The sequence below is a fragment of the Ovis canadensis genome, chromosome 17 (assembly GCF_042477335.2).
Source record: "Ovis canadensis isolate MfBH-ARS-UI-01 breed Bighorn chromosome 17, ARS-UI_OviCan_v2, whole genome shotgun sequence".
Lineage (NCBI taxonomy): Eukaryota > Metazoa > Chordata > Mammalia > Artiodactyla > Bovidae > Ovis > Ovis canadensis.
In genome coordinates, this window is record NC_091261.1 from 72,847,816 (window position 1) to 72,868,598 (window position 20,783).

The 20,783-nt window shown below is 42.1% G+C and overlaps 1 long non-coding RNA gene and 1 pseudogene across 1 annotated transcript in view; one reads left to right on the forward strand and one right to left on the reverse strand.

Moving 5' to 3' along the window:
- LOC138422741 (uncharacterized) overlaps positions 1-16,294 on the forward strand; it is a 68,466-nt gene extending 52,172 nt beyond the window's left edge. The window contains exons 5-9 of the long non-coding RNA XR_011250001.1: positions 4,941-5,089; positions 6,138-6,307; positions 9,254-9,460; positions 11,852-12,009; positions 15,995-16,294. This is a non-coding gene — a long non-coding RNA (uncharacterized lncRNA). The remainder of the gene's footprint in view (positions 1-4,940; positions 5,090-6,137; positions 6,308-9,253; positions 9,461-11,851; positions 12,010-15,994) is intronic.
- On the reverse strand, positions 550-10,900 carry LOC138422738 (MKI67 FHA domain-interacting nucleolar phosphoprotein pseudogene; annotated as a pseudogene).
- Positions 16,295-20,783: the final 4,489 nt, after the last annotated feature.

A 20,783-nucleotide genomic window follows, 5' to 3' on the forward strand; every position in this document is an offset into this window, starting at 1 on the left:
CATCAGGGAAGTCCAACAATTTCTGATTCATGAGATATAAAGCAGTCACTCAATTTCTAGCATCTGAGTTTCCTGGGGAACGCAGTTTCTCAATAGCAGTGTTATGAGAACAGTTTGCCAGGACACCTACAAGCAAAGATCGGGTTCACAAACAGGCTGCATTTGAGTTACCAAAGGTTGTTCTGAGATGCACAGAGCCTGCTGAATATACACTTTTTTTTTTTTTTTCACTTCAAAAAGCAAAACCCAACAATTTTTTATTTCAGGATATCCAAGTCCCCCTTGCATACAAAAAAACCAGAAAAAGTTTATCTGGTGGTCACTACATGAATCTTGAAACCAAATTCCTGATTGATGATACTGATAGAAGATGGTAGTTATTAATTAATCCATGCCAGCCCACCACAAACTAATTTAACATTGGTAAAAATGATTGTATATACATAAATGAATCTCTATTAGTACTGACACCTCCTCATTCCCCATAGAATCCAACTTCTAGTTTCAGCCATTTGATGGGTTAAATGTGCTTGGTCTAACAGAGAACTATTTTGATGGTCAAGCAAGATTTTCTTTATTTGATGGTAACAACAAAGTTACAGTTTAGTGCTTAAATTGGCAGTTAATAGTGATCTTCTCTCCAGGCAGAGTAACTAAAAGCAGCTGTGAAAACCGCTAAGAAAACTAGAGGCAGGACAAGAGGCAGTGGGAGCCCGGCTGCTGTAAACTGGTGTGCACCTCTGCATCTCAGCGAGGGCAGGGAAGCCAGAATCACTGACTGCTTTCCTCAGCAACTTGAACTGACAGTTTTTTCCCAACTAGCTTGTTACTGGTTGCATTCCACTATATCTACTTAAATATACAGAATTAGTCTTCATAATAAAATCATCTTTTCAGAAGAACTATACACAATACATTAAAAAAAAAAATCACTGATTGTGTTTTCTTCGTCTTTTTTTCTTTGAACTTGCAGGTGGTTGAGTCTCCTGTGTTTCTTCTTTTACACCAGATACAGGATGTTTGAAAACTATTTCATTATCTTTATCATCATCATTCATTTTAGCCACTTCAGATTTTCGTTTCTCCAAAAATGTTGGTGTACAAACTGGTGTGGGACCCTGGCTATCCACAGCCTTCTCAGGAGTCTTAGGAGTGACTGAAGCGGCTTTCTTCTTCTTACGTAAAGCCTGGTGCTTTCTGGAATTTCGAGGACCAGTGTTTGAAGCATTTTCCTCATTTTTATGTAATACCTTAACCCATGAAGGGAAATCATAATCAATCCCCTTTTTAGCCAATCTCTTTCTGAGTAATTTTTCCTTCTTTTTAAACCGCTCCTCCATCCGTAGCTTTTGAACAAGTGACCGATCCTGATTGTACCGTTTCACTGCTGGATATGATGGCCTTTTAAATGGCATATGCCACTCTCTAAAAAGTTCTTCATGTACCTTTTCAGGTGGTATAACATGGCACTTCAAGAGTCTTTCACCAAAAAGGTAGTTGTTCATTGTCTCAGCAGCTATTTTGGCAACATCTTCAGATTCAAACTCCACAAAGCCGTAGCCTTTGCTATTTCCAGTCTTTTTACTCCTGGACAGTCTGAATCTTGTAACAGTGCCAAATTGGGAAAAATATGCTCGGATCTGGGTTTCATAAAGGGACGGTGGTAAGTGGCCCACATAGATTACTCCAGGAGTAGATTTTCGTTTCTCCTGTTGCTTGGTCGCACGCCGACGAACCTGAGCCACCTCCTTTTTAAATTTGGCATCCTCCTGCGGGTTTAGGGACAGGAGCGGCTTTGCCGGGCCATCGAACGCCGCCATTCCGCCAACTCGTAAGAAGACGAGACCCACGCGGTACACCCGGAAACGCCAGACCTGAATATACACTTTAAAACACCATCTCTAGATCTATCTTTAGTTCCTGCCTCCCAGCTTATTATACTCATGAAAATAAGTGCATCCACATGATAAAGGCAATTTTGCCCTTAGAAGACACACAGTTCCAGTATGTTGATGGATTTCTAAATGGTGATCCATGGGAACCCTTATGAATATAGATGTTCCAAGTCCCATTCTTTCGTTTAACAGACATTGGCTGAGCATCTGCTATGTGCAGGCAATATTTTAAGCTCTGAGTTCAAGAAATCAAGGACCAGAGAGTCCTGTGCCTCTGTTTCTGGTCACAGAGTCTGTTTATAAACCCACCGCATATCTTTGTGCTGCTCGACAGAACAATAATCAAATGCCTTCAATATGCCCTGCACAATGCTAGAAGCAAGTAAAAGAGGCCCTGGTCCAAAAAGTTCACAGAAGGGAAAAATGGTCAATAAATAAAGGGAAAATGTTAAACCTTGCTAGTGTTTATTTATTTATGCGCTGCTGTGTTCCAAAAAAAGATTTAAGGCAGCTTACAAGGATACATAAAACACAGCCAGATTGCATAAATTGTAAGTGGGAGAGAAGGGAGAGAAAGAAAAACAAGAATGAGGACTGGAAATGGCGCCAGAAATGAGACTATGTAATAACTTCCTCTATGCTTGATCCTGTGTAGTAGATGCTGCTGGGGTCCTGCCCAGGGCCCCTCAGTCCTAACCTCTGTACACAGAAAGATGCTCATTGCTACGCCTGTGACTCTCTGAATGAGGGCTTTGTTCTGGCTGTGGAAGGACACCTGGCCAGCAAGCAGGATGGCCCAGAAGTCGCAAGGATTTTCTGTCTCTAGAAACGGCCCCACCCAGTGATGGATGGAGTTGGTAGATGAATATCCCAGCTTCCTCTCCTTCCATGGAGATAACATGTGGCTTGTTCTCTGCAGCCTGCCAGAGCCCCCTGCCCTGATGCTGAGCTCCAGTTGCCCATAGCAATAACTCGCTTGCCACATGCCCCTTATTGTCCCTCTTCCTTTCTGTGTCTCCCTTTCCATCCTCCCTACTGTGCTTCCTGGAATCATCTCCAGAATAAACTACCTGCTCTTGAATCCTTGTCTCAGAATGAGCTTCGTGGGGAACCCAACCCAATATAGCTCACCATACCCTCATCTGCTACTTATTGAACCTGTATCCCCTGCATTTGAAAGGTGGATTCTTAACCACTGGACCACCAGGGAAGTCCCTATGCCTTGTTTTGGGTTTGACTTATTTGACTGATCTTGTCTTTCCTTTTGGGCTTCCCAGGTGGCTCAATGGGTAAAGAATCTGCCTGAAATGAGGGAGACCTGGGTTTGATCCCTGGGTTGGAAAGATCCCCTGGAGGAGGGCATGGCAATCCACTCCAGTATTCTTGCCTGGAGAATCTTCATGGACAGAGGAGCCTGGGGGGCTACAGTCCATGGGATTGAAAAGAGTTGGACACAACTTTTGATGAATTATCTCCTAGTGGCAGGGGGCAGGGGGCAGGGGAGGTGGTCCTTGGGCCCTTGGTGCAAATAGTATACATTCACAGTGTCTTGGTATATAGCAGTATTAACTAAAATACTACTGAATACTGGAGGACATCTATCCAAACCGATCAGTTCTTCTTTCTGGCAATTATAGAACAGGGTCAGCTGTCCATTGATGCTACCGCTGGATCATCTGTATGAAAAAGGGAAAAAAGCATCTGTTACTCTTGTGCTCTAAAACCACCAAAGGCTCCCCATTACCCATAAAATAAAATGTAGATGTCTTTCCATGACCTACTGGCTCCTGCTCGCCAGTCCTGTCTCCTGTTCTTTTCCCTTTTGCTCACCACATCCTCATCATATGACTTCCTTTCTGTTCCTCAAACACACCTCAAGCCCTTTGCTTTGCAGAGTGTGCCTTCTGCCTGGACTGCTCTTCCCATGGCTATTTGTGTGGCTAACTCCTTTTTATTCAAATGTTAATTGTCATCTCAGAGAGATTGCCTAGTTACCTAAATTGGACACATAGTACACACACACACACACACACACACACACTCCCTGCCATTTGATAAAGTTGCTCTTTATTAAGTCATTATATTGATACATTGATATTCATTTTTTTCCCACAGAACATGTCAGAGTTGGTGCTTATCTTATTCATTGGTTTCTGTCTCTTTTCACTGGAACGTAAGCTTCATTCAAGGACAGGCACCTTGTTTGGTTTTTATTCCTAAACAGGCAGCAGCAAACATAGCGCACATAGTGTCCACTCAATATGCTGATGAATGAATATACATAAATAAGTGCTTATTTTCTGTTCTCAATAGCAGAAAACTGCATACTTTTAGTTCATTCAAAACTGAGAGTGTATATCAATATGTATGTCATAAAAAAGCTGGAAGGCCAGAAAGCATCCCTTATTTTTCCTCACTTAAAATATTTTGGTGATTGTATCATAAGACATTTCCCAATGATTCTGACTTCATATGAGCATCAGTAATTTGCAGGAGAGGAGGAAACCTTCATAGAATTCCCACAGCTTAGCTGGTAACCAATTCTGGTCCAGGCTAAAGTCTAAGGAAAGGTCAATAAAATTGCAAACATTGTTTCTAACCTACTTTTTCACAGGATAGCAAAATTGTATATAAAAGTTCATGGTGGGGGCTTCCCTGGGGGTTCAGTGGTTGGGACTCCGTGCTTCCACTGCAGGAGGCACAGGTTTGATCCCTGGTTGGGGAGCCAGGATCTGTCATGCTGCTTGAGGAGTGGCCAAAAAAAAAAAAAAGTTCACAGTAGGTAGTTAAAAAGTTTTCTGATAGTATCTAGTTTGAGTTATTGTCCAGTAGAAATAAATGTCAGTCACATGCATTATTTTTTTCCCACGTGCATAATTTTAAATTTTCTAGTAGCCACAATGAAAAGAATAAAAAAAGCTGAAAATAACTTTAGCAATACATTTTATTAAACTTAGTATTTCTAAAATAGTGTTATTTCATTGTTAATCAATATATATTTTTTAAAGATAAATAAGATCTCTTACATTTTTTCTTATTTTGTAGTGTACCTCAATTGAGATGATGCATTTGTTGTTTTTGGTCGTACGCTATGGTTTCTGGGATCTTCATTCCCTGACCAGGGAGTGAACCTGGGCCCCAGCAATGAAAGCACAGAGTCCTAACTGCTGGACCATCAAGAAATTCCCGAGATGGTAAGTTTGAATTGGAAATTATTGTTCTATATTTATTTTATCTTTTAAAACATTTTTTTATATGGACCATTTTTAAAGTCTTTACTGAGTTTGTTACAATACTACTTCTGTTGCTTATGTTCTGGGTTTTTGGCTATGAGGTCTGTGGGATCTCCACTCCCCCACAAGGAAGCTGCACCCTAGCTTTGGAAGGCGAAGTCTTAACTACTGAACTGTCAGTAAAGCCTCTAGGCCTCTGGTTAGATTTCAAAAATGTAGAGTTGAAAAAGTAGATTCATAGACCCAAGGAATTCCAAACATATTTAAAAGTTTTTCCAATAGTGGAGTCAAGTATCAATTTGACTTGATACTTGACTCAAGTATCAAGGGGGAGGGGAGAGTGAGGAGTACTTACTTAAAGGATATGAGGTCTTTGGTGGGGGTGATGAAATGTTTTGAAACTTGATGGAGGTGGCTGCAACTCCAGTATTCTTGCCTGGAGAATCCCAGGGACGGGGGAGCCTGGTGGGCTGCCGTCTATGGGGTCGCGTAGAGTCGGACACGACTGAAGCGACTTAGCAGCAGCAGCAGCAGCAGCAGCAGCACAACAGTATATGCTGTGCCAAGTCACTTCAGTCGTGTCTGACTCTGCGACCCCATGGGCTGCAGCCTACTAGGCTCCTCTGTCCATGGGATTCTCCAGGCAAGAACACTGGAGTGGGTTGCCGTAGGCTCCTCCAGGGGCTCTTCCCAACCCAGGGATCGAACCCGCAGCTCTTATGTCTAACCTGCATTAGCAGGAGGGTTCTTTACCACTAGGGCCACCTGGGAAGCCCACCATGGAGTTGTTCATTTTTAAATGTTTACTTTTTTATTGTGTGACTTTGACCTCGATTTAGAAATTTGAAATGAATACAACTTAATTAAAATTATGACATCAGTTCCACCATCCCACTAGCCCCAATCCAAATACTCAACAGCGCTAGACTATGACATCACTCAACATGGCACCAAACCACTCCCACGCAGAGGCCGGGGCTTTTAAAATCATTTATTTCTCTTTTTACAGGACACAGCTTCCCAGCACTTCCTGAAAGCTTTCAAGGTGAAGTGCCCTAGTTTTATTTAAGCACCACCTGGCAGCCGCTGAAGTGTCACGTTTCCATTTCACGAGAGCCAGCCACGAATCTGATTGCTCCTGTTCCACATGATTAGCACTTTCTGTGGTGACATTGTTAGGTCGGTCACACTTCTGAGCATGTTGTGATTCTTTTTTTTTTTTTTTGCAGTTTATTTTTTATTTTTATTCTTTTTTTGGTAATTTTTATTTTTACTTTATTTTGCTTTACAATACTGTATTGGTTTTGCCATACATTGACATGAATCAGCCACGGGTGTACATGAGTTCCCAATCCTGAACCCTCCTCACACCTCCCACCCCATATCATCTCTCTGAATCATCCCCGTGCACCAGCCCCAAGCATCCTGTATCCTGTATCAAACATAGACTGGCGATTCGTTTCTTACCTGATAGTATACATGTTTCAATGCCATTCTCCCAAATCATCCCACCCACTCCCTCTCCCACAGAGTCTAAAAGTCCATTCTATACATCTGTGTCTCTTTTGCTGTCTCGCATAGAGGGTTATCATCTAAATTCCATATATATGTTGTTGTGATTCTTTAATAGCTTTTCTGAAGGGCGCCAGACATCCAGAAGCTTCTGGCCTGTGCTTCAAAAGACATTACAAGTCATTCTAGTGGTTTGCAGAAGCTTTCCTCTCCAGGGAGCCGAGGAGAGCAGAGAAGGGAGGTCAGGGAGAGGAGGTGCTGTGCTGTGACACGCATGAAGAGAGCAGTTTAAATGAGGAGGGGCGCAAAACCCCGAGAAACTCCGAGGAGGACTCAGAGGACTCTGAAGGCTCTCATCAGCTCGCCCGGTCCGTCCCAAACGAATACCAGCAATCTGTTCTTTTCTCTCAACTCCCCAGAGATAAAGATCCACAACCACTCTCGTTTGCTCATTGAACTGTATCATACCTCTCAGTATTCCTCCAAGTCTTTCTTATCCAAAACTCTCCTATTAGTTTCTCTTCTTTTCTCTTGTAAACCTCCCAGCTAAGACTGGGAGGCTGTTTCCTGAACATCAGGACCCTTTACCTGGAAATATCTCCTTAGTATTTTCTCACTTTTGATGCTTCTATATCCCAATATGATTATTCAGTTTGTAGACTGGACTGTTAATTCTCTTTCCATTTTTCTTGCTCCCCACTGCCTTTTTTGTTCTTCTCCTTTGTCAGATTGGAGAGAAAAGTGATTAAAGTTCCCACTGGTCAGTTTTTCCTTGGCCAGTCCTGTAGAGGAAATGTATGCAAATTCTACTTTACTAATACTGAAGTGATAGCTGTCACCAATTATCTATGCCTCTGATTTACTTATTTATAACACAGACAGTGGGTAGTTTCTTTGAACAGCAACAACAACAGTGAAATATAAATCATGGTGACACATTCAATCCTGTCATAGATGCCTCAGAAGAAATGACATCCTCCCAAAGAACTGCTGTTCTTTTACCTCTTTTAAGGTTAAATTTGGCTGTATGCAATGTCTCACTTTAAAAAAAACTTTTTTTGGCCACACTGTGCCCCAGGCAGGATCTTAGTTCCCTGACCAGAGTTTGAACCTACACCCCCTGCATTGGAAGCCCTGAGTCTTCCAGTGTCCCACTGGGCAGCAGGGAAGTCCCTTGCTTGTCAAATTTTGATGGCAATTAAAAGAAGTGTCCTGTGGTTAGTGTAAACCAAAGAAGAAAAACTGGATGAGAGAGAAGAAGAAGTTAATGAAAGGATGCTGGAGGCATTTTGTGGCATCAAAGGAAAAGCTGAACTATTGAAATTTATCAAAGGAGGAATCCAGGGGTGGGTCTCGAGAATTCGACAGCAGCTCATGAGCTTGTCCTCCAGAGCCCTGCGCGAAGGAGCACACCACTTGGCCTCCGCCGCTTGGTCTCTTTCCGCTTCCTTCCCTCCTATTTCTGAGTTAGGATTCCTGGGAGAGAACCCAGGGTGGGTCGAGTGACTTTTAAGAGACTTGGTGCAAGCGTAAGATGAAACTAACATTTAAGAGGGGTGACATTTGATTTGCTCAAATGATATAAAACATGTAAGGTGAACTGTGTTTTCCAAAGATGGCTACGACCGTGTCTGCCACATACTCTTTTGCAATGTAACCTTGTCACTCCCTCATCAAGAGATGTTCTAATCCCTCCCCTTGGACCTGAGTTGCCTTGATGGCTCACTTGTAACCGATGCGAAAAGACCGCACCAGTGACAAAGTGACAACACTCCTTGTGCCCTACTGTTAGCGTTGACAGACGAAATACAGGACACGCGGCCTGCTTGGAATTGCAGATACCCGATAATGCTGCGATTCATGGGGTCGCAAAGAGTCAGACACGACTGAGCGACTGAACCGAACTGAACCGAATAAATAATTTTCAGATAAACAATGAGTATGTCCAAATGGGACATACTTACACTAAAAACAGTTGCTTATCAGAAATTCAAAGTTAACTAGGATTCAGTTCAGTTCTGCTCATTTCAGTTCAGTTGCTCAGTCGTATCCGACTCTTTGCGACCCCGTGAGTCGCAGCACGCCAGGCCTCCCTGTCCATCACCAACTCCAGGAGTTCACCCAAACTCATGTCCATCGAGTCGGTGATGCCATCCAGCCATCTCATCCTCTGTCGTCCCCTTCTCCTCCTGCCCCCAAAGCCTCCCAGAATCAGAGTCTTTTCCAATGAGTCAACTCTTTGCATGAGGTGGCCAGAGTATTGGAGTTTCAGCTTTAGCATCAGTCCTTCCAATGAACACCCAGGACTGATCTTTAGGACAGACTGGTTGGATCTTCTTGCAGTCCAAGGGACTCTCAAGAGTCTTCTCCAACTGGGATTATTATGCTCTACTTCTGGCAATCTTATCCAGTTTCTGTTCTCGCTTTCTTCCTTTTAGTAATAGTACCCACCCCCCAATCCAGGGGTTTTAGCCCAGCTAGAGATGGTTTCTTTGCCTCCGTTGCGCTGGAATTGGTCAGGTGACTAGTTCTTGACAGCAGAACGACTGGAAGTGAAGTAGGCCACTTCAGCGGCTTGCCCACTCAGTTCCTCCCCTTCCTTCCTTCCCACAGGGACAAATGCTGATGCTCTGCTGGAGAGCCAGCTTGCACCATGTAGATAAAGACAATACCCACCCGGTATGGCAGGGCAACAACACAGAAGGAACCTGGGTCCCCTTTCAGCTTCCTGGAGCAGACACCTTGGACCAACTCCTACCTATGGACAAGAGTGTGAGAAAGAAGGAAATGTCTAACTTGATTAGCCCTCTCTATTTTGAGGTCTGTTTGTTTGCTTTAATGTTTATTTATATTTATTTATTTGGCTGCACCGGGTCTTAGTTGCAGCTTGTGGGATCTCTAGTTGCAGCTATGCAAAGTCTTAGTTGCGGCATGTGGCATCTAGTTCCCTGACCAGGGATCAAACCCTGGCCCCCAGCATTGGGAGCATGGAGTCTTAACCACTGGACCACCAGGGAAGTCTCAGGGACTTATTCATGAAATAATAGAGCTGGGATCACTGCACTGGATCTGAAGGGCCTTACAGTTTCTGCCTACAATCTAGGCATTCAGAAACCCAACAAGATCCAGTTTCCATACATGCAGGGAAGCTGAATTGTGTGCTTTTATCTGGGTTCTCATGAGGCATCCTTTTGAGTTTTCTGCCTTCCCCATTTCCATTCATATGCTTGTGGTAATAGAAGACCATCTGTTTCTCGACACGAAAAGCCCCTAAAAAATTCTCCCCTTTAATCCTGCACTTTTCACTTGTATGTGTCCTTTCTGTCTTCCCTGCTGAAAGTGAGTTCCTTGAGGACCAGAATCACTATCTCTCCACTGCTATTTCTTCAGCAGCTTGTGGGGTTCCCGATACACAACAGGTGCTCTATAGAGGATGGGTGGAAGAAAAACTAACACTGTAGCTTATAGGAAGGAAAGCTTTATGAACTTTCTACCCTTAAGTTCTGAATTCCTTCGGCCTTAACCACCTCTGTGTCACTGTGACATTTGAGTAGGCCACATTCCCTTTTTTTCTCCAGTTGTGGAGGAATGCTTCAACGGAAGTGTTAAGTTAGGAAAATGTGCCTTTAGGATATTCCTTTTTGGTGTTTTCTACAGTCTTACAAGAGCCTCCCAGGGGGATTCATGGTAAAGAACCCACCTGCCAATGCAGGAGACACAAGAGATGTGGGTTCGAACCCTGCATCAGGAAGATCCCGTAGAGAAGAAAATGGCAATCCACTCCAGTATTCTTGCCTGGAGAATCCCATGGACAGAGGAGCCTGGTGGGCTACAGTCCAGTGGGGTCCCAGAGAGTCAGATGTGACTTGGTGACTCAACTATAAGAACAATCTTACTGCCTTCCTCCTAAGCACCTAGAGGCCTGATATTATGGACCTTCCCTTAATCAAAGATTCCTTTCCTTGGTTCTACTTAGTTAGCCAGGTTCCTCTAGAAAACAGAAACTGAGACAAGGATTAAAGGGCTGACACTTCATTTAGGAGGTAAAAGCCTACAGGAGGTGACAATTTGGAAAAAAAGAGAAAAGAAGTGAGGAAAGAGGCAAAGCAAACATGATGCAATTCCGTGCTGGCTTACCGATCCCATAATGAGGCGTATATGCCATCCAGTCATTTCTGGGTTTTCCACCAAAGGGAAAGAAACCATCTGTAAGGGAAATTTCCCACTTGCTGCTTGAACTGTTTCACCTTTTGTTATCCTAACCACCAAGGTTAGTTAATCACAAACAGGACTTTGAGACACAGCCTCTGTGATGAAAGAAAATAAGGTTACGAGGCAGGCAGGGGGCCAGCTCATTACCATGCTGGAGCGGGTGAGGGTGTCTTTGCAAAGATGAGGGGAAAGCAGGGGCCTACCAGGGAGAGGTAGACACTGGGAGGGGAGGTTGAGTGGAGTTTTAAAAAAATTGGCCAAGAATCTAATAGTACATCATTTTGTGTGCCTCTGTGTTTTAGGCTAAATGATACCTGAGATTTCAAACAGCAAGCATGAAAAGTGCATTCTTTATGAATTTTTAAAAATAACTCAGGCTTCTTGGCTAAGACCTATAAATTTGGACGAGCACATACATTCAGAGTTTATTTCCTCTATTTTCATTAAAGTTAAATCCAATCTGTATGACTCAAGCCAAAAGTTAAAAGTGGCATCAGGTGTCTTTTAGCTTTTCTTCACCACCCCCCCCCCCCAGGTACCCAGCTGAAATGAGAAAGTGATAAAAGTAAACTTAAAAAAACAGAACTCATTTTCTTAATGAATTTCTCAGCTCTGCAACTCACCCACACAGAGCTGTGTGCAAGTGGTAATTGATACTGAATACATTAATGGGTTCCTAAAATAAGCAGAACTGAACCACAGAAGTTGGGAAGGAGGCTTAAAATAAATAAATAAGATAATTAACAGAAAGCACTCCCTACCACAAAAGACTCACTTTTAATCATCATTTGAAATAATACCAGATAATTATGCTGGACACTCCCAAGAATGCCCTCTGCAAAGAACAATCAGCCTCAAAAGTTAGTCCTCTCCAATTCATTGAGAGCCTGAACAGAATAAAAAGGCGGAGCAAGGCTCTATTTGCTTGTTTTGTGTTGTTTCTGCCTAAGTTGAGACTTTCATCTTCTGCCATTGAACATTTTTGCTTCCGTTTCTCAGGTCTTCAAACTTGGAATGAGACTTACACCAGCAGCCCCATCACACCCCCAACCCCCTTTCTTGAGCTTTTGACCTTGGACTCAATTGCACCACCAGCTTTCCTGCTTCTCCAGAAGGCATATAGACAGACTGTGGGATTTTTCGACCACCATAATCATGTGAGCCAATTGCTATAATGTTTCTCTCTCTCTCTCTCTCTCACCTTATTGGTTCTGTTTTCCTGGAGAACCTTGACTGATAACAACCAACCTTCAGTAAAATAACACAGGCTATGTTATTAATATCACCTATCTCTGGTTAAATACTTCTCTTTACTCACATTTTCTTTGTAAGTCCTATTTACCAATTGTTTAACCATGTTTTGTGATTCTCTGAACCATCCATTAGATTTAGCATGGAATGCTGACTCATGATTAGAAAGTAGCAAAGTGAATGGTGGCTAGTCCATCTCTTTGCTTGAGGTCCCCTGGACCAAGTCTAGTTTGCTCCAAAGGAAACAATGTCCTAGGCTCAGACCAGCTCCATTTCATGTTATTCTTCTGTACCTGCCCCAAACTACCTTATAGTTACTATTCAGCAGCTCACCCACACCTGAAAACCCCTAATTTAGTGCAAGAATTTCCCTAGTCTCACCCAAAGTCCTATAAATCTCATAAAACCCCTTGCATTCACACAAGAGCAAAAGTTTTCTTGCTGCAATGGCCCAGAATTCTTTAAAAGGACAGTGGAGAAAATTGTAGACTTGAGAGGTGGCACCAAACAGGCCTCATATGACCCAAAGTTTTCTTTTTTCCCTATTGGCCAATTTCAGCCAATTAAATTCTACAATTTGAGAGTGTTCCTTTGAATGTTAAAGCATTGACATTATCAGTTGTGACTTCACTGGCATCAGTCAAGTTCTTATATTGGCTGTAGCGACCAGTCCTTATGAGCATGCAAGCTGGGTTGTGTGACAGCCAGAGCATGGGGTGCTGCCTGTGGGGGTGCTGGCTTTGTCTTGCCAGAGCACGAAATCCTGGGAGTGTGGGATATGAGGAAACAGAGGGAGGGGCATCAAAGGAAGTGGTAAGAATAGACAGTTCAAATAAATCCTTCACAAGTTGGCTTGTGCTTTGAGAGTAAGAGTTATGCAGATTCCAACAGAAAAGAAGCAGATGTGCTCTATGAGGTCAGATTTTGTCTACCAAGAAAACTCATACAGTAGTAATGCCTTGGAGAATTTCCCATCAATATCAAGATCAACATTTGATCAACAACTCCATAATGTAAGCACTATTTTTTTTATTGAAGTATAGTTGATTTACAGTATTGTGTTAATTTCTGCTATACAGCAAAGTGATTCAGTTTACCACAAGATACTGAATATAATTCCCTGTGCTATGCAGTAGGACCTTGCTGTTTATCCATTTCATATATAGTGGCTTGCATCTTCTAATCCCAAACTCCCAAGCCATCCCTCTCCCACCGCCTCTCCCCTCCGGCAACCATAGGTCTGTTCTCTATGTCTGAGAGTCTGTTTCTATCTTATAGATAGGTTCATTTGTGTTATATTTTAGATTCCACATATAAATTATATCATATGGTATCTTTCTCTGTCTGACTTCACTTAGTATGATAACCTCTAGATCCATCTATGTTGTTGCAAATGGCATTGTTTCCTTTTTATGGCTGAATAATATTCTGTTGTATATATGCACCACATCTTCTTTATCCATTCATCTGTTGATGGGCATTTAGGTTGTTTCTGTGTCTTGGCCTATTGGATAAACATCATTTTAAAACTTCATTTTCAAGTAGGAAAACCAGGGTTCAGAGGCATCTATGACCTGTCCCTGGTCTATTGTCTAAAAGGCTCAGAAATCTGACCTTTGCCAGCACATCAAGAGTAGGTTTGTATTTTAGAATTGGACTCACATTAATTAAGATTATTAAGTACAATGTTGAAAGCCAGGATGCCAAATTATTGATTTATAATGAGAAATGTAAGCTCTCAAAGACCACGATGCTGAGGTTCACATACCCAAAAGCACTCTCCCTATATAGGCAGAAAAAGCATATTACAATCAGATCACAGCTTAAAGAGCATATAATTAAAACAAAGAGAATTAGGTGCATGAGCTAAAAGAGCATTGCTCGGTTTGGTTTTTGAGATGCACTCTGCCTGTCTTTGGAGAAGGCAATGGCAGCCCACTCCAGTACTCTTGCCTGGAAAATCCCATGGACGGAGGAGCCTGGTGGGCTGAAGTCTGTGGGGTCTCGAAGAGTTGGACACGACTGAGCAACTTCACTTTCACTTTTCACTTTCATCCATTGGAGAAGGAAATGGCATCCCACTCCAGTATTCTTGCCTGGAGAATCCCAGGGACGGTGGAGCCTGGTAGGCTGAAGTCTGTGGGGTCTCGAAGAGTTGGACACGACTGAGCAACTTCACTTTCACTTTTCACTTTCATCCATTGGAGAAGGAAATGGCATCCCACTCCAGTATTCTTGCCTGGAGAATCCCAGGGACGGTGGAGCCTGGTAGGCTGCCATCTATGGTGTCACACAGAGTTGGACACGACTGGAACAACTTAGCAGCAGCAGTAGCAGCTGCCTATCTTGCCAATGACTCAATAATACTGGTCCATTGCTGAACCATATTTGAATAGGACTCTCCATATTTATTTCTGTGATGCTCTTTTTTTCTATGCTTTCAAATAGACCAACTTCTCTTCCATTAGGCATTTTTTGAAATTGTGTTGAAACTCTGAATCCAAGGCTTGCTCTGGCTTAGGAGTCACTGTATCTATTTTGGTACATTTGATATATTTATTTCATATTGTTGTTGTCCAGTCTCTTAAGTTGTGTGTCCATCTCTTTGTGGCCCCATGGACTGTAGCCTGCCAGGCTCCTCTGTCCATGGGATTTCCCAGGCAAGAATACTGGAGTGGGTTGCCATTTCCTTTACCAGGGGATCTTCCAGACCCAGGGATTGAAATTGTGTTTCCTGCTTGGCAGGCGGATTCTTTACCACTGAGCCACCTAGAAAGCCCCATATTTATTTCAGAGATCTCTTTTATACCACCAGATAAGTCTTATTGATAAACTTCACAGAGCCTAGCTCAACCATTATATGAGGCAAGTCCTCAGTAATATTTGTTGAAAGGAGAGTGAAAAAATGAATAAGTACATCTCAACAACAGATGACTTAAAAATAGCTCTCGCATCAACGTGGAAAACAGTATGACAGTTCCTCAAAAAATTAAAAATAGGGTTACCATATGATCTGGCAAGTCCACTTCTGGATAATGCTCTAAAGAAATGAAAGCAGGAACTCGAAGAGATGTCTGTACACTCATGTCCATAGCAGAGTTATTCACAATAGCTCAAAGGTGGAAGCAACCCATCTGTCAACTAATGAAGAAAGGGGTAAACAAAATGTGACATAGAAACAATGGAATGTTATTTGGTCTTTGCTACCAAATGAATGAACCTCGAGGACATTATGCTAAAGTGAAAGAAGGCGCTCGCAAAAGAGACACTGTCTGACTCCAATTGTATGAGTTACCTAGAACTGTCAAATGCATAGAGACAGAAGGTGCAGTGGCGGTTCCCGAGAGGCTGAGGAGAGAAGGGAATGGGGAGTTAGTTTTTAATGGGTACAGAGTTTCAGTTTTGCAGTATGAAAAGAGTCCTGTGGTTGGATGGTAGTGATGGTTGCACAGCACTATGATGTATTAAATGCTTTTGAACTATACACTTAAACATGGTCAAAATGGTAATTTTTATGTGACTTTTACCAGAACTGAAAAAAAAAGCTCTTTCATGCTGACTCGTGACTTGTGTTTTTAAACCTGAGCTGTCTCCACAAAACCAGTGTATCAGCTTCTATATCTGTCTTCATGTAGTGCAGTGGTTTGTCTTGTTAACTTTCATTCTGTTTGAGACTATTATATAACATCACTATATCAGCTTTATGGTAGAGTTGTGCAACACAAAACACACTTCAAAGTAAAACCACAAACAATACTGTCACTACTTGCCAATTAAAAGGATTGACTTTCAATCAAGAAAATACATACATTATTCATGGTGGATAAATAAGGTAATTTTATATTGGGTTAACAACTTTAGCAATCTTAACATACTTTTTTTTTTTTTAAGATCTGCAAGAAACATATGTACCAGCTGAATGCCGCTGAAGAAAATCGTTATAGGATTAGCAGTTTTCTGACCCACTTACTAAAAAAAAGCCAAATCACTCAATTGAGACCCCAGGGAAATGCAGATTTATACCTTTGACGTATTACTTGGTTTTTCTTCAATTAACTTAAATTCTGTAACCAGTTTTTGAGTCCTTGCCATCTTCTTTTCTTTTAATTGGGTGATTTTATATGCCTTATTGAATATAAGCCTTTGCAAATTCTTGGTTTTTCTAAATGCAAATATATAATGAAACCTGCATACGGCTTTCCTCTGTGCAATTATTTTCTAAACCCATCAGGAGGCCTGCTTCTCTCCCTAATCCTTTCCTTTACTAGACTGTGGCTGGATGGGTGGAGTGGGCAGTTGAGAAGAGAAGTCCAGTGCTCTTTGCTTCCAGATGGGAATTGGGGAAGGTGGGGAAGAGGGCCCAGTAAATGAGAGGCGCTTCCATTCCCACAGGCATGGAGCCATGATCAGCTGTTTCCTGTCTCCTGGCCTTGACTAATGCTTTTCCAACCACAGGGAACAAGCCTTTTCCTCCTGTCAAGTACTCTAGCCCTTCTCTTCCATCCAGTGTAGCCTTCTTTAAGAAGGTTTATTTCAGTTGAGGAATCTCTTTTCATTTTCAAGCCCACTGATACAATTCCTGACCAACATCTCCACAACTCACTCTTACAACTGCTGTGTTTATGCTGATTACGTGCTTGCCTTATTTCCCTGTGTAGGCCAGATGTCCTCGGCCACAGCCAAATCCAAGGGCCTGGTTGTGGAATTCTCTTTCTTCTGGCTTTCCTGTTTCTGGCAATAGCACCATCATTCTATTGCCCCAGTTAGGAACCTCAGAGGCATTTCTGCACCCTCCTTTTTCCTCACTCGCACTCCCTAGTCTCCAATCAGTCTCCAAATCCTAGCAGGTCTTCTTTGTTATTATTTTTTAAACTTTATTTATGTTCGGCTCTGCTGGGTTTCTGCTGCTGTGTGGGCTTTTCTCTAGTTGCACCAACCGCGGGTTACTCTCTAGCTGCAGTGCGCAGGCTTCTCATTGCGGTGGCTTCTCTTGTTACGGAGCACGGGCTCAAGGGCCCAGGCTCAACAGTAGTGGCATGTGGGCTTAGCTGCTCTGCAGCATGTGGGGTCTTTCCTCACCAGGGGTCGAACCCATGTCTCCTGCATTGGCAGGTGGATTCTTTACCACTGAACCACCAGGGAAGCTCCACTAGCAGTTCTTTTTTTTATAACCTCTCTGACTTCTTTTCTGTATTTCCCTATTTCTTTCATCCCTTTCATCTAGACTCTTCCAGCTGCATCTTAACTGTTCTCGCTGGTTCCCAGCTCCCACCATGACCTCGTCCTTAATACCAGCGTCAGGTGGGTCTTCCTGAGTTTCAGCTTTATTCAGGACACTTCACAATTTTAAAATCACCAATAGCCCTCTGTTGTCTTGGGGTTAGCATTCAAGGCTACATAGGTGGAAAGACCACAGGTTTTATAAGCAATCTAAACTCTGCTCACATACCAACTCTGCCCTTTACTAGTTTCAGGGCAAGACCCTGATCCTCTCAGAACCTGTTTCCACATCTATAAAATGGAGATGATAATACCCATCTGGAAAGGTGACTGTAAAGTTTAAGCAAGCTAACCCTTTGGCCTCCCACAGCAGGCACTCAGTAAATGGCATCTTTCCTTCTTCTGCAAGTCAGTGCCAGCCTGTCTTTACCTTTGCAACTCCATTCTTCCTCCTTGGTTCTTCTCCAACACAACTTCCTGCCTCCTGTGTCTTTGGAGAAGCGGTTCTCTCTACTTGCCTTTCATCTTTGCCCATGGAGTCCCCTATGTCCTTTAAGGGCCAAAGTCATGAAGTGTTCCTTGATCAATCTTGTCAAATACTGTCAGTGGGATGCCAAGGGGGGGTGAGGTGAGAGTGTATTGCCATTGACATTGTCTAGAATTACCATCTCATAGTGATAATAAAAAGCATACAGGGATTATCTGGTAGTCCAGTAGCTAAGACTCCTCATTCCCAGAGTAGGGAACCAGGGTTCGATCCCTTGTCTGGAGACTGGATCCCACATGCCACTACTAAAAGATCCCTCATGCCACAACTAAGACTTGGCACAGCCATGTAAGTAAATATATATATAAAAGCACACAGACTTTTGTTTGGCCTCACCACACAACATGCAGGATCTTAGTTCCCCAAACAGGGGTCCGAACCAACGCTCCCTGCAGTGGAAGCATGGAGTCCTAACCACTGGACTGCCAGGAAATTCCCTATGCTCAGTTATTTTATGCATTTATTTATTTATCAAGCACCCACACTGTGCCTACCATGTGCCAGGCACCATTTTAAGTGTTGTACATTTATGAAATCTTTTAAATAACAAGCTGAGGGAAAAGGAGGAAAGGGAGTGTGAGGTGGGGTTGAAGCCCCGGAGAGGACCCTAGGAGGGTGAAGGGAAACATGTGAGGGGTCTGCCAAGATAAGGACCTAGAAATGAGAGAGGCTGGGTAGGAGGTCCCAGCAAGGTGAGCTGGGGCACAGTGACAGGTAGCCGAGAAAGCCCACTCCTACACCAGGCAGGGCATGGCACCTGCTAAAGACTGATGCTACTGAGCATCAGCCACTAAATGTTTTTCCCTTAAAAATCAAGTTGAAAATCCCTAGAGGTACACATACCACATTTTGCAAAATGTTGAGTCAATTCGTCTCCAAAAAATATAAAAAGCTTTTGGGTAACATTTTAGGAATTTTTGAGAATTTTATGTTCCCACTACTAGTTCATAAATAAAATATAAAACTTAAAAAAATGCATATGCACTTATAATTGCTGAATGAAAATACCAAGTGTAGAACTGCTTTATCACATGTTTTGCCAGCTCCTCATATTTCTTCCACACTTGACTTCAAAAACAAATTTTCTGGAATGTTTTGTCTTCCACACTTTCCAGTTTTTGCAGATCAGGAGGCTAATAAAAATAAATAACTTGAGGAAACTTGATGAGTGTTATCACATTTGGAGATATCAGGATTCCTAAGAAAGAATATTTCATGCTTTGCTCTTAGGGATGTGGCAGCCCTTTAATGTGGAAATCCATCCATGGCAGGTTAAGATGGGTTTTACCTAAGTTCACCAGAATGTCCAGACACCAAAAGCAACAGTGATGCAAATATATTATTAAGGAATATAAAAATGATAAAAATGCAAGGCTTAGTAACCAAGAGCAATTCTTCATGTATTTCAGCCAAAACAAACATCACTACATTGAATGGAGAGGCAGATATAAAAATCCATTTTCTACTGTTAAGTCAAACATTAAAGAGATTTTATAAAAATGAAAAATAATGCCATTCCTCTTTGCTCACTTTTTAAATTTGGGAATTGCCTTAATGGGAGGGAAGTTTGGGGGAGAATAGATGCACATATATGTATGGCTAAGTCCCTTTACTGTTCACCTGAAACTATCACAACATTGTTTATTAATTGGCTATACCCCAATACAAAATAAAAAGCTTAAAAAAATAAACTTGGGAATATATATCTTTTATTAACTATATTATGTTAACATTTAATAGGTTTATTATAAGTATTTAAAATAAGAATTAAAAATTTTCAGTTTTAATTTTAATACAGTAAATACCACTATCTAAACCAATATAAACTAAACATTTTTGAGATCTTCAATGATTTTTAAGAGTGTAAAGAGGTTCTGAGAGTGAAAAGGGTAAGAACCACTATTCTAAATAGTTCTCCAAACTTGGGCTGGTCTCCTTTGACTATTCACAGGAAGATGGTACTTTAGGGCCAAAGTTGTAGTAGAAAATGATTGCTTCCTAGTCAGATTAGGCAGGGGAACATTGTGAGGAATGTTCTTCAGAAATGAGAGTTAGCATTGTGAAAGTTCATTCTCACAGTAACAGGCAAGTCTAATAGAGTAGGACCATCGAGCTTAAGGAAGGCAAGACAAAAACCTCTGGGGAGAGATAGGCTGCAAGTCTGCTTCAAGGAAAAATAAATACCTGAAACCCCTTTTGATTAGGATTTTGTTTGCTCTTGATATGTGTGTCCCTAATCTATTTTCAGGAGCAACTTCTTTCCTGATCAAAAAAGACAAAAGGGATTTGCAGGTGGGTCTCACCATGGACCCACTATTTCTGCTCAACTGCTAGAACAATGTATTGTTGGAATGATACCACCGTCAACTTTCAAAACTTGGTTCTAAGATGTGTGAAGCCCTCTATTGTCTGTCTCCTTTTCAATCAACTAGAGAACAGAGTCATCCCCAAGGCTCAGGACCTTCAGGTTTCACACCTTCAGTTGGAAGGTAAAAAGTGATGTATGTACCGGAGTTTTGTTTAGGCTTTGACTTTTTTTTTTTTAGGCTTTGACTTTAATAAGAGAAAAAGCCATGAGAAACCATTTGACTCATTTTAGCCAATTGGTGTCCTGAAAATTTCCATCTCACTGTGATGAAAAGGATCAAACAGTGATCTAACTCAAAAATGGATTGTTGTCCATAAGAAAAGGGAAAGAACAAGGACAAATTCTAGCCTCAGATGGGGTTGTTTCTGAAAACAGGAGACAGAGCATCACCGATGAGGTCAAAGCAAGAACTGACTGGAATCACCCATTAGGCTCTTTAGTCCTTGATTTGATCATTGCAGGAAGCTTTCCTGATAGAACCGTGGATACTGACCCAGGCTATCTTGGTCACAAATTACTACTTATCTTCCTCAAGACTTGTATGT